Source organism: Canis aureus, chromosome 18 (genome assembly GCF_053574225.1).
Source record: "Canis aureus isolate CA01 chromosome 18, VMU_Caureus_v.1.0, whole genome shotgun sequence".
NCBI classification, from domain to species: domain Eukaryota; kingdom Metazoa; phylum Chordata; class Mammalia; order Carnivora; family Canidae; genus Canis; species Canis aureus.
In genome coordinates, this window is record NC_135628.1 from 53,446,246 (window position 1) to 53,458,356 (window position 12,111).

General features: G+C 39.2%; 1 long non-coding RNA gene across 2 annotated transcripts in view; it reads right to left on the reverse strand.

Annotated features, from left to right (window-relative positions):
- Positions 1-1,043: 1,043 nt before the first annotated feature.
- LOC144289060 (uncharacterized) overlaps positions 1,044-12,111 on the reverse strand; it is a 44,009-nt gene continuing 32,941 nt past the window's right edge. Inside the window, exons 2-4 of one of the 2 annotated variants that reach the window (XR_013357122.1) lie at positions 9,153-9,279; positions 8,928-9,047; positions 1,044-3,442 (exon numbers count right to left, since the gene is read on the reverse strand). This is a non-coding gene — a long non-coding RNA (uncharacterized LOC144289060). Of the gene's footprint in view, positions 3,443-8,646; positions 9,048-9,152; positions 9,280-12,111 lie in introns of those variants that run through there. The other variant, XR_013357123.1, reaches the window with a different exon arrangement.

A 12,111-nucleotide genomic window follows, 5' to 3' on the forward strand; every position in this document is an offset into this window, starting at 1 on the left:
TTCTTTTTTTCAAGACTGTTTTGGCTATTCTGTGTCCCTCACTATTCGATATAAATTTTAGAATCATCTTGTTAATTTCTATAAAGAAGTTAGCTGAGGCTCTGATAGAGATTATACTGAATCAGTAGATCAGTTTGGAAATATTGCCATCTTAAAAATTTATGTATATATATATTCTGCACCACAATAGAATCATGTTCATTTTACTATTAAGATAATGATTTTCTTCAAGAGAAACCTTTACTATATGATCCAGCAATTTTATTTCTGGGTATATATCCAAAAGAACTGAAGGCAGGAACCTGAAAATTTATTTGTACACCTATGTTAACAGCAGCATTATTCATAATAGCCAAGAGGTAAAAGCAATCCAAATGGTCATTAACAGATGAATGGATAAACAAAATGTGGGATATATATATATATACAATGGAATATCATTCTGCCTTAAAAAAGAATGAAATTCTGACATATGCTATAATATGGATGAACCTCATAGACATTAAGCTGAATGAATTAATTCAGTCACAAAAGATGAATACTTATGATCCACTTATATGCCTAGGATATTCAAATTCATAAAAACAGAAAATAGAATTGTGGTTGCCTGTAGCTGAGTAGAATGGAAAGTTGTTGTTTAATGGACATAAGAGTTTCAGCTCTGCAAGATGAAGAGATTCTAGAGATTGATTGCACAATAATATGAGTACATTTAACAGTACTATTCAGTACACTTAAAAAATGGTTAAGATGGTAAATTTTATGTAATACTTTTTTTTTTAATTTTTTAAATTTATTTATGATAGGCACACAGTGAGAGAGAGAGAGGCAGAGACACAGGCAGAGGGAGAAGCAGGCTCCATGCACCCGGAGCCCGACGTGGGATTCGATCCCGGGTCTCCAGGATCGTGCCCTGGGCCAAAGGCAGGCACCAAACCGCTGCGCCACCCAGGGATCCTGTAATACATTTTTTAACCACAATGAAAAGATAATTTAGAAACTTTATTTTATTTTTAAGATTTTATTTATTTATTCATGAGAGACACAGAAAGAGAGGCAGAGACACAGGCAGAGGGAGAAGCGGGCTTCATGCAGAGAGCCCAATGTGGGACTCGATCCTGGGACTCCAGGATCATGCCCTGGGCCAAAGGCAGGCGCCAAACTGCTGAGCCACCCAGGGATCCCCTAATTTAGAAATTTTTAAAAAACTGAAAGAAGGCCTTTTGATTTGATCAAAGGAAGCAATTAGTGTCTAGATTTAGCTCGTGCTAAAAACACTTCTTTGGTTTAATTTACGGAGATGTTTATACAGTCAACTTCTAATTATCCTGTCAGAACTTCTCTGCCCCAAGAATCATCCTAATTCCCAGGCCAACAATAAACAGAAACTGAACCAAAAGGATAGACTGTATGACTCTCACTGTGTTTCTGTTATGCCAAGTGGGCATTTCTGGGTCACCTCCTATTATGTCCCAGGATTTAAGATGCAATCTAATATGCCACTCCACATATGTTAGTTAAGGATTAGGCTTTATTAGATAAGGGGAATTCTTTAAAAAAAATTTTTTTTTGATAAGGGGAATTCTCATAAGGCTGGGTCAATAAGCAAAAAGGAAGCAGGGGTCCTTCATCCTTCTATTATCCTACAGAGAGGTGTGCTGGGCTCAGGGTACACTGCTGGATCCACAGAATAAGTCTGTTCTGATGAAGAGAACTGTTTCTCTATTCTACCTTGTTATCACAGCACTGATGAATCAGGAAGGAGTGAGTTGACAAATACCTGACCAAACAAAATACTAGCTTTTGGAGCATTCGATATAACTTTCCCCAGGTTCACATAACCCATGTTCAAGGCTCAGTGCAATATCTTGCCCCTGCAGTATCTCCCCTTAGTAACAGGTTCACCATATCCTGAATGTCTAGATATGTCACAGAGGGAAATACATGACAAAGGAAGATCAATCCGAATTTTTAACAAAGAAAGGGCCAGCAGCAACAGATTTTCCCACAAAGAAGAAACCACGATGAAGCTATTTCCCAAACAGCCCAAAACTTCCCCAGAAACAACTGCCCACCCAATTTTTTTGGCAAATCTCCACCCTTGTCCCAAATATAAATAAGTGCAAACACCTGTCTAGGCTTACTACATGCCAGGAACTGATCCAAACATCTTATATACGTATTAACGCATTTCATCATCGCTCCAACCCTATGAGGTAAGCGCTATATTTATGCCCATTTTGTTGGTTAAATTTTTTTATTTGAGTATAGTTGATGCACAATGTTACATTAGTTTAATGTGTACAACATCCTGGTTTGACAAGTTTATACATTATACTAGGCTCGCCACAAACTTAGCTACCATCTGTCACTATTACACTATTACAATTTTATTGACTATATTCTTTATGCTGTACCTTTATGCCCATTCTATATATGAGGAAACTAAGGCATATAAAAGTAAATGAACTTGCTTATTGCCTCAAAGTTGTGCTTCTGATCACCGTACTAAACCAGAGTCAAGACATTGGGCTAAGCTCTGCAAGGGTCTTAAGCATCCATCATCCTGGGACCTGGGCAGCCTTAGGGAGAGGCACACCAATGAATGTGGTGGGAAATGGGACATATCCTGGAAGAGAGCAATGTGGTATGGGAGAAATTGGAGAACGTTGGTGAATATAGAAGATTAAAATAAATTTTAGGGAGTACAATTGAGAGGGAGCTTTCAGGTGAAAAAATACTGACATGACAAAGGTGAAACAGCAGACTATTGTAAAGTTCTTTGGATAATTTTGAAATAGCTTCATTGCGGTATGATTGACAAACAATAAATTACACATGTTTAAAGTGTATAATTTGACAATTTTTGACATATGCATACACCTGTGAAAACACTGCCATAGTCAAGATAATGAAAATAAACATCATCACCAACAGTTTCCTTGTGACCTTTTATAAATCCTCTTTCTCTGCTCCTTCCTCCAAACTCTCCCTCTGGTCACCCACGATCTGATTTCTTTAGATTATTTGGTCTGGTTTCTTTCACTTTGTATAATTATTTGAGATTCATCATGTTGTTGTGTATCACGGTTTTTGTCTCTGATAGGAGACATATCTACAATAGGTAAAGAATTCTTATAACTCACTAATAAAAGACAAATAACTCAATTAAAAAATGAGCAAAGCATCTGAACAGACATTTCTCCAGAGAAGATATACAAATGCACATGGAAAGAGGCTCAATAACAATAGTTATCAAGGAAATGCAAATCAAAACCATAGTGAGATACTACTTTATATCCATTAGGATGGCTATAATGGAAAAGTCGGGGCACCTGGGTGGCTCAGTTCATTAGGCATCATACTCTTGATCTTGGTTCAGGCCTCAATCTCAAGGTAGTGAGTTCAAATCCTGTGCAGGGCTCCACACTGGGTATGCAGCCTACTTAAAAAAAAAAAAAAAAAAAAAGGAAAGAAAAAGTCAGATAATAACAAGTTTTGGAGAGTATATAGAGAAATTATAACTCACAAGTATCTACTGGTAGGAATGTAAAATGGTGCAACCACTTTGGAAAACAGTCTTGTGATTTCTCAAAAAATTTGCTGTTTGACCCAACAATTCCACTCCTAGGAATTTACCCAAGAGAAGTAAAAACATATATACTCACAACTTCTACATGAATGTTTATAGAAGCAGTATTCACAATAGCCAATATGTGGAAACAACCCAAATGCCCTTCATTTGATGAATGGATAAACAAAATGTGGTATAGTCCATATGGCTGAATATTACTCAGCCATAAAAAAGAACAAAGTAATGATACATGCTACAGCATGGGTAAATCTTGACATTACACTAAGTGAAAGAAGCCAGACATATACAAAAAAACACATATTTCATGATTCCATTTTATTTATTTATTTATAATATGTATTCTTTAATTTGACAGAGAGAGAGAGCACAAGCAGGAGTGGCCTGCAGAAGGAGAAAGAGACTCCCTAATGAGCAGGGAGCCCAATGCAGGCTGGATCCCAGGACCCTGGGATCATGACCTGAACCAGAGGCAAGGAGGCAGAGGTTTAGCTGAGCCACCCAGGTGCCCTGTGTGATTCCATTTTAATATGAAATGTTCAGAATTGGCAAATGTATAGAGATAGGAAGTAGATTAGTGGTTGCCTGAGGGTGAGAGCTGGGGGGAAATTGAAGGCAATTGCTAAAGAGAATAGTTTTTGTAATGTGATGAAAGTGTTCTCTTGGGATCCCTGGGTGGCGCAGCGGTTTAGCGCCTGCCTTTGGCCCAGGGCGCGATCCTGGAGACCCGGGATCGAATCCCACGTCGGGCTCCCAGTGCATGGAGCCTGCTTCTCCCTCTGCCTATGTCTCTGCCTCTCTCTCTCTCTCTCTCTCTCTCTCTGTGTGAATATCATAAATAAATAAATAAAATTTAAAAAAAAATTTAAAAAAAAAAAAAAAAAAGAAAGTGTTCTCAAATTGACTGTGGTGATGGTTGTGCAATTTGGAATATACCAAAAACCACTGACTGGTATACTTTAAGTGGGTGGATTTTATTGTAAGTAAGTTATATCCCACTTAGTCTGTTAAAAAAATCACTTCTTTCTATTGATGAGTAGTACTCCATTGTGTGAATATACTTCAGTTTGTTTATCCATTTACCTGTTGATAGATATTTGGTTTGTTTCCAGTTTTTGGCTACTAAAAATAAAGTTGTCATGAACATTCATATGCAAATCTTTGTTTGGAATATGCTTTTTCTTCTCCTAGGTAAATACACAGATGTGGAATGGCTGGATCATATGGTAGGTGTATGTAACTTTTTAAGAGGTTACCAAATGGCTTTCTACTGTGGTTGTGCTTTCACATTTCCCCTAACATTTGTGAGTTCTGGAGTTTTGGTTCTCCCATTTCCTTGCCAACTCTTGGTAGGATCAGTCTTTTATTTTTTATTTTTTTAGATTTTATTTATTTATTTCAGCGAGAGTGAGAGAGAGCAAGAGTGAGTGGGGAGAAAGGAGAGAGAGAATCCCAAGCAAGCTCCATGCCCAGTATGGAACTCAATGAGGCTTGGATCCCATGACATCAAGATCACGACCTGATCCAAAATCAAGAGTCAGACACTTAGCCAACCGAGCCACCCAGGTGCCCTGTATGATCCTTCTTCTTTTCACCCTCCCTCCCATATAATGTTTTTTTAATCAGTCACCCTAACAGGTATATAGCAATATCCCATTGTGATTTTAGTTGGCATTTCCTTAATGACTAATGTTGTTTTAGCATCATCTCATGTGCTAATCATCCATATATTTTCTTCTTTTTTAAAAATATTTTTTTATTTTTAAGTAATTTCTACACACAACTGGGGCTCAAACTCACAACCCTGAGATCAAGAGCCACATGCTCTACTGACTGAGCCAGCCGGGCACCCCTCATCCATATATTTTCTTTGGTGAAATGTCTGTTCATCTCCTTTGTCCACTTTAAAAAAATTGATTTGTCTGTTTCATTGTTGAGTTTTCAAAGTTCTTCATATACTCTAGACACAAGTTCTCTATCAGATATGTGTTTTGCAAGTAGTTTTTCCCAGTCTGTGATTTGTCTTTTCATTCTTCTCACAGTGTCTTTTCAAAAACAGAAAGGTTTGTATGTGTGTTTATTTTTAGAACAGAAGTTTTAATTTTAAGAAAGTCCAATTTACCAAAGTTTTCTTTTATAGATTGTGCCGTATCTACAAAATCTTTGTTTAATCAGAGGTCATAAAGATTTTCTCCTATATTGTCTTCTAGTGGTTTTATAGTTTCAGATTTTACATTTAGGTCTATGACCTATTTTGACTTAACTTTTTGTGTATGGTATGAAGTATGGATTGAAGTTCACTTTTTTCATATGAATATCCAATTGTTCCAGCCTTACTCATTGGAGCAATTATCCTTTTTCCATCAAATTGCCTTTAAATCTTTTTCAAGCATCAATTTTTGTCATTATATACATTTTTTTTCTCTATTTGCTTCCATAGTCTATCTTAAGGTCGACTGCACATACTCTTCATTACTATTGTTTTATAAGAAGTTTATTTATTTTTTTAAGAAGTCTTGAAATCCAGTAATGTTAGCTCTCCAACTTTGTTATTCTCTTTCAAAGTTGTTTTGGCTGTTTTAGATCTTTTTCATTTTCTTTCTTTTTTTTTTTTTTTTTTTTAGTTATTTATTCATGAGAGACACAGAGAGAGAGAGAGGCAGAGACATAGGCAGAGGGAGAAGCAGGCTTCCTGCAAGGAGCCCGATGTGGGACTTGATCCTGGATTCTGGGATCACGCCCTGAGCCAAAGGCAGACACTCAACTGCTGAGCCACCCAGGCTTCCCAAGATCTTATTCATTTTCAAATGAATTTTAGTTTGTCAATTTCTACATTTTTTTTCCTATGGAGAAGAGACAGAAGTAGACCTTGTTAATGAAAAATACAAGGGTCTGAGGTCAGTCTCTTAGGTTCAGAACCCAACTTTCTCTTCACAGCTGTTTGACTTTGGGCAAGTTACCTAACTTCTCTCCAATTCCACTTCTCATTCATAAAGCTGAGATCATAACATCAGCAATATCATGGAGCTGTAATGGGGCTTAAGTGAAACAATGCGTATAATGCTGAGGAACTGGAAATACAGACAATGGGCAGACCGTATATGACAATAGAACTCTGTGGCAGCCTCTGCAACAACTAGTCTAGGAAGCCAAGTCACAACCTCTGTAGCAATTGGCCCAGAACAGTCAGGACTTGACCAAGTCAATGAGTGCCAACTTCTGTAATTTTTGCCCTGGCTTCCAGCTCAGACCAAGCAGAGAAAGCCAAATATGCTTCCCAAACCAATCATATAAGATGCCCCATCTCTACCTCCAGCTTTTCCATGCCAAGAATCTCCCATCAGGGCACATTTGAAGCCTTCTCTTTCCTCACCATAAAGCTTTTCCACTCCCCTGCCTGCCTTTGAATCTCTACTAAATGCAAATGATGGTGGCTGACTTCCTGGCTATGGCAAAGCTTTGAGTAATAAATAGCTTTGGTTTCTTCTCATTTGGGTGATCCTCATTTGTTTCCACAGCACTAACACTGTGTTTTTGGAGTATAATGGGTGCCCAATAAATTTTACACAGAATGGCAAAATTGTTTTGTCAAATGAAAATTTACACAAAATCCCAAAATATAAAATAGATAAAAGTGGCTCTCAATAATTTATTTTATCTAAGTCAGTCAGTACAAACAATGAGACCTTTGTGATGATCTTAGTAACATGAAAATGAGATAATGAGTGACAGTTGTAAACACAGTATTTTAAAAAACCTTGATCCACGGGTGCCTGGGTAGCTCAGTCGGTTAAGTGACTGACTTTTGGTTTAGGCTCAGGTCATGATTTTAGGATTGTGAGACTGAGCCTCCTCCCCACTGTGGAGGTCCGTGCTGGGTGTGGCACCTGCTTAAGATGCTCTCTCTCCCTCTCCCTCTGCTTCTCCCCTCAAATTCTTTCCCTCTCTTAAAAAAAATCCTGGGGTGCCTGGGTGGCTTAGTCAGTTAAGCATCTGCCTTTGGTTCAGGTCATGATCCCAAAGTCCTAGGATGGAGGCCCATCTCCACTCCCTGCTCAGCAGGGAGCCTACTTGTCCCTCTCCCTCTGACCTTCCCCCCAGCTCATGCTTTCTCTCTCAAATAAATAAAATCTTTTTTTAAAGACCCTGATTCATACAATAAAAGCATCAAATACCAACAGTATTTTTTTTCTTTTAAGCAGATCACCTTACAATCAAATATTTGCAGAACCCCCAAAAACACCTCTTCAAAACTCTAGGGCTCTGGAGATAGTGGAAGTGTGAAGTCAGCGTTCAGGGTCTTGATTAAAGTGTTTGGGTGCTTTCAACCATCTGGGTAACATAGAGCAAGTTACTTGACCTTTGTCTGAGTTTGGTTTATTCCCCTGAAGGGAATTGAGGAAGCCGAACTAAGCTGGAACTCAAAATTTAGAGTGCATCACCACCAGTGTGTAGTAAAGGGGACTATGGTACGTGTGCCTATTTAAAAATGCAAGTTTCTGTCCTCCTAGTGGTTCTATCTCATTAAGTCTACGGTGGCCACCTGGAATCTACACTTTAACCAAGCACCCAGATGATTTGGATGCTTGTGATCCATGTCACAACTGGAGAGACCCAGGGAGTAATTCATCTCTTAGGTCCCCTCTGGCTCTGCCCCGTGTTGTTCAGGTAGAGTTGGTGAAGTCTCAGAGATGGAACAAGGGGAGAGGAAAAATGGAGGGGAAAATCACTCAACAGTCAGAGAAAATGTTGATGGGGAACGTTTTAAAAAGTCTATTGTAGGGGCACCTGGGTGGCTCAGTGGTTGAGCATCTGCCTTTGGCTCAGATGGTGATGCTGGGGTCCTGGGATTGAGTCCCCTGTCAGGCTCCTCATGGGAAGCCTGCTTCTCCTTCTCCCTCTGCCTATGTCTTTGCCTCTCTCTGTGTTTCTCTCATAAACAAATTTTTAAAAATTTAAATATTTTTCAAAAGGGAATCAATATTCCCTTTTTGAAAGCCCCCCGCGACCCCGGTCCAGAGATATTTGGATTCTTGGCGTTAGTCTTCGAGGCCTTGTGAAGACAATGCACATTTTATTCTCCACTAGCCCACAGAACAAAGCACTCCCAAACTTCCCAACCCTAATGCCCCAGATGTGAATACACCAGAGATGAATGGCGCCGTGCAAAATCCCTGCCTGCCCTCCCGCTCCACGGTTTCCCCATGGATCACTTGGGGTAGCAGAGACAGAGGAGCATTTGGACAGGCTGGGGTCTGGCTCTCAGAACAAGATTAAACTCTAGGCCACTCCTCAGCATCTCAGAACCCAATCCACTCAATCCCGCAGTGGACACCTCAGCTCAGCGTGGCCATACCGCCCTCTTGCGGCAGAAAGCGGGACTCCGCCCGGCGAGGAGAAGAAACTCCAGAGGTGGAAACAGCTCACAAAGATCCAAAGTTCTCCTGTTGCAAGGCTGGGTAAGAGAAGAAAAGTAAGGTATCACCAGAGACACACTCTCCACTGTCTCTTTCTACTTTACCTTTCCTTTCTGCCTCCCCAAACCTGTCATCCCACTTACCTTTGTCCTCTATTAATAACTTTTTTGTATGCCTTACAGGGTGTTTTCACAAACATCCTCTCATGTGATCCATTCTCACTCCCTTTTCACATCACTTCTCTTCCCCTTAGAGAATGAGAAGGAAAAACTGAAAGAAAAAAAACTTATGTAAACGCCTTTCTTGTATTTTGCATAGGGTAGCCCTGACACATCCCTATTTTGGGGTTACAGGGCCTTGGAGCTATGTTCATGACCTTGACCCCTGTAGGAGCCCATTAGCTTTGTTCTGCTTTGTGGTCACCAACAAAGTCTTAAACTTGCCAGGGCTTGATACCTAGGAAGAAAGAAAGCAAAGCATGCGATTCAAGCATCACAGGCCCAGATAAACAGTTATTCTTTTGTTTAACTTTTTAAAAATTAATCATTTATAATACGAATAGAAAAATGCATAGGCCATAAATGGACAGTTCAGTTCCTTTGAACAAGTTGAGCATACTGTGTAACCTGCATCCAGATCAAGAATCAGAATATTTCCAACACTCCCTAATACTCTTCTTATAACCCCATCCAATCCCAACTCACCCCCAAGGTAACTGCTATTCTGTTTATTTAACACCAAGGATTAATTTTGTCTACTTTTGGATTTTATATAAACAGAATCAAACAATAAGTACTCATGTCTATGACCTTTGCTAAGCATTGTGAAATTAATCTGTGTGCTTGTACATGGCTCATCTTCATTGCTGTGGTACACCATTGTAGAAAGATACCACAATTTGTCCTTTTATTAGTGGTAGACACTTAGGGTATTTCCAGTTTGGGGCTATTATAAGAATGTTTCTATGAGCATTCTTGTACATAGCTTTTAGGAAATATATATACACCTTTCGATTGGCTTTATAACTGGGAGTGGAATGGCTGGGTCATAGGATTGCTTTCATTGATAATGCCAAACATTTCCATGGTGTTATACTAATTTACACTCCCATCAGCAATGTGTGAGTTTCCATAGCTTCGTATTCTTGACAACATTGAGATATTGTTTTTCATTTTAGTCATCCTGGTGGGTGGGTAATGATATTATTACCTTGTAGTTTCCATTTACATTTCCATGAAGACTAATGAAGTCAAGCACCTTTTCAAGAGCTTGTCAGCCATTTGGTTTGGATATCTTCTTTTGTCAAGTGCCTAGCTAAAGCTTTAAGGCAAACAACTTAAAGCTCACATTACTCCACCAGGAATGATAAGAGCATTGTTAAGTATTTGATTTAATCCCAAATAAGCATGTTCTATTCATAGCTACACTGAGAAATATTCCTTATACAAGTACTTACATGATGTCATTTGGTTAATACAAGTACTCTGAGAAGTAAAAGGCAGAGGTTATGCTTGTTTTACAGAAGAGGAAGCCACCTCTGGGAAATTGTAATATGCTCCAAATAAGTGGCAAAACCAAGATCTTTCAGCAAGATTTGGCTGTTTCCTGACTATATGTTGGTATCACTACAGTGGTTCTTAACCTATTTAATCTCCCCATCTTTCATAACAAATATTTTGTATCACCCACTCTTTACTACAATGGGATTAAATCTATAGGTTATTTCAAAAGTTAATATGTTGCCCATACAGTATAAAGGAGAAATAAAAGAGCTGTTATTTATGACAAATAATTACTATAATTACAAATAAAATAATAATTAATGCCCAGGACAACATTATAATCAATATAATGAAGTAATTGATGCTTATTCCTAAAAGCAGACTCACTTTAAATGCAAATAGCCACAAATAAGACCAATACAAGTGGTCATACTGACAACACTGACATCACTGTTCCTGAAGTGATTTTCCAAACTGGTGAACAAATTTAGGTAAAACTCTGAATGGAAAAAAAGTACAATCATCCTTAATTTGTAGTTTATTCCTGAGAGAATCATATTTCTAAACCATGTAAAAAATATTTTGTGTTTATATACAGAAAGGAGTTAAGTTTTAGGCCCAGATAATTTTGGACAGTTTTCCACCTACATGAATATCTGGGGATCCATTTAAAAATTGCACTGGAGGCAGGACAATTCTTCATTTCGGGGATTATCATTCTTGTTACAGGACAACTTAGCAGCCTTGGCTCATGCCCTGCACATGGAAATAGTGTTCTCTGCTATCATCATGACAACCTTAACCCGTTGGGGCAATATTGTTCCTACTGAGAACACCACATTACCCACTTTCTATAGCAAAGTCCCTGCCTGAAATCTGGAAGGAGATAAAAAAAAGCTGGGCTGTGGATGGGAAAAGACCTGGGTTTAGCCCTTAGTTAAACTTGCTCTGTGAGACCTTGAGCAAGTCGCTTAACATCTCTGAGCTCAGTGTCTCCAGTTATGAGGTTGGCTGCTGCTTCTTCTTCTTCTTCTTCTTCTTCTTCTTCTTCTTCTTCTTCTTCTTCCTTTTTTAAGTTTTTATTTATTTATTAATGAGAGACACAGAGAGAATGGCAGAGACATAGGCAGAGGGAGAAGCAGGCTCCTTGCAGGGAGCCTGATGTTGACTCAATCTCAGGATCCCGAGATCATGACCTGAGCTGAAGGCAGACGCTCAACCACTGAGCCACCCAGGCATCCTGAGGCTGACTTCTGTATCCTGGAGCAGCAGCAGCACTGTTGCTATGTTTCTCTGCATCTGTTGTATGGAGAGAGCCTCTATGCCTGGCACTCCTAGTCTACCTCCACCCTGCCCTGTCCCATGTTGGCAGCACTCTCCAAGGTTGACCAGTTACTCCTACACATAGTGCTTTTGATAGCCTCAGTCCATGTTGATAAATACGTTCAGCAGTAGATCATCTAGGAGATATTAGCATGAACTCTCAGAAAAGTATCAAAACATATATCTATTGGGGGCACCTGGGTGGCTCAGTAGGTTAAGCATCTGCCTTAGGCTCAGGTCATGATCTCAGAGTCCTGAGATCAAGCCCCGCATCTGG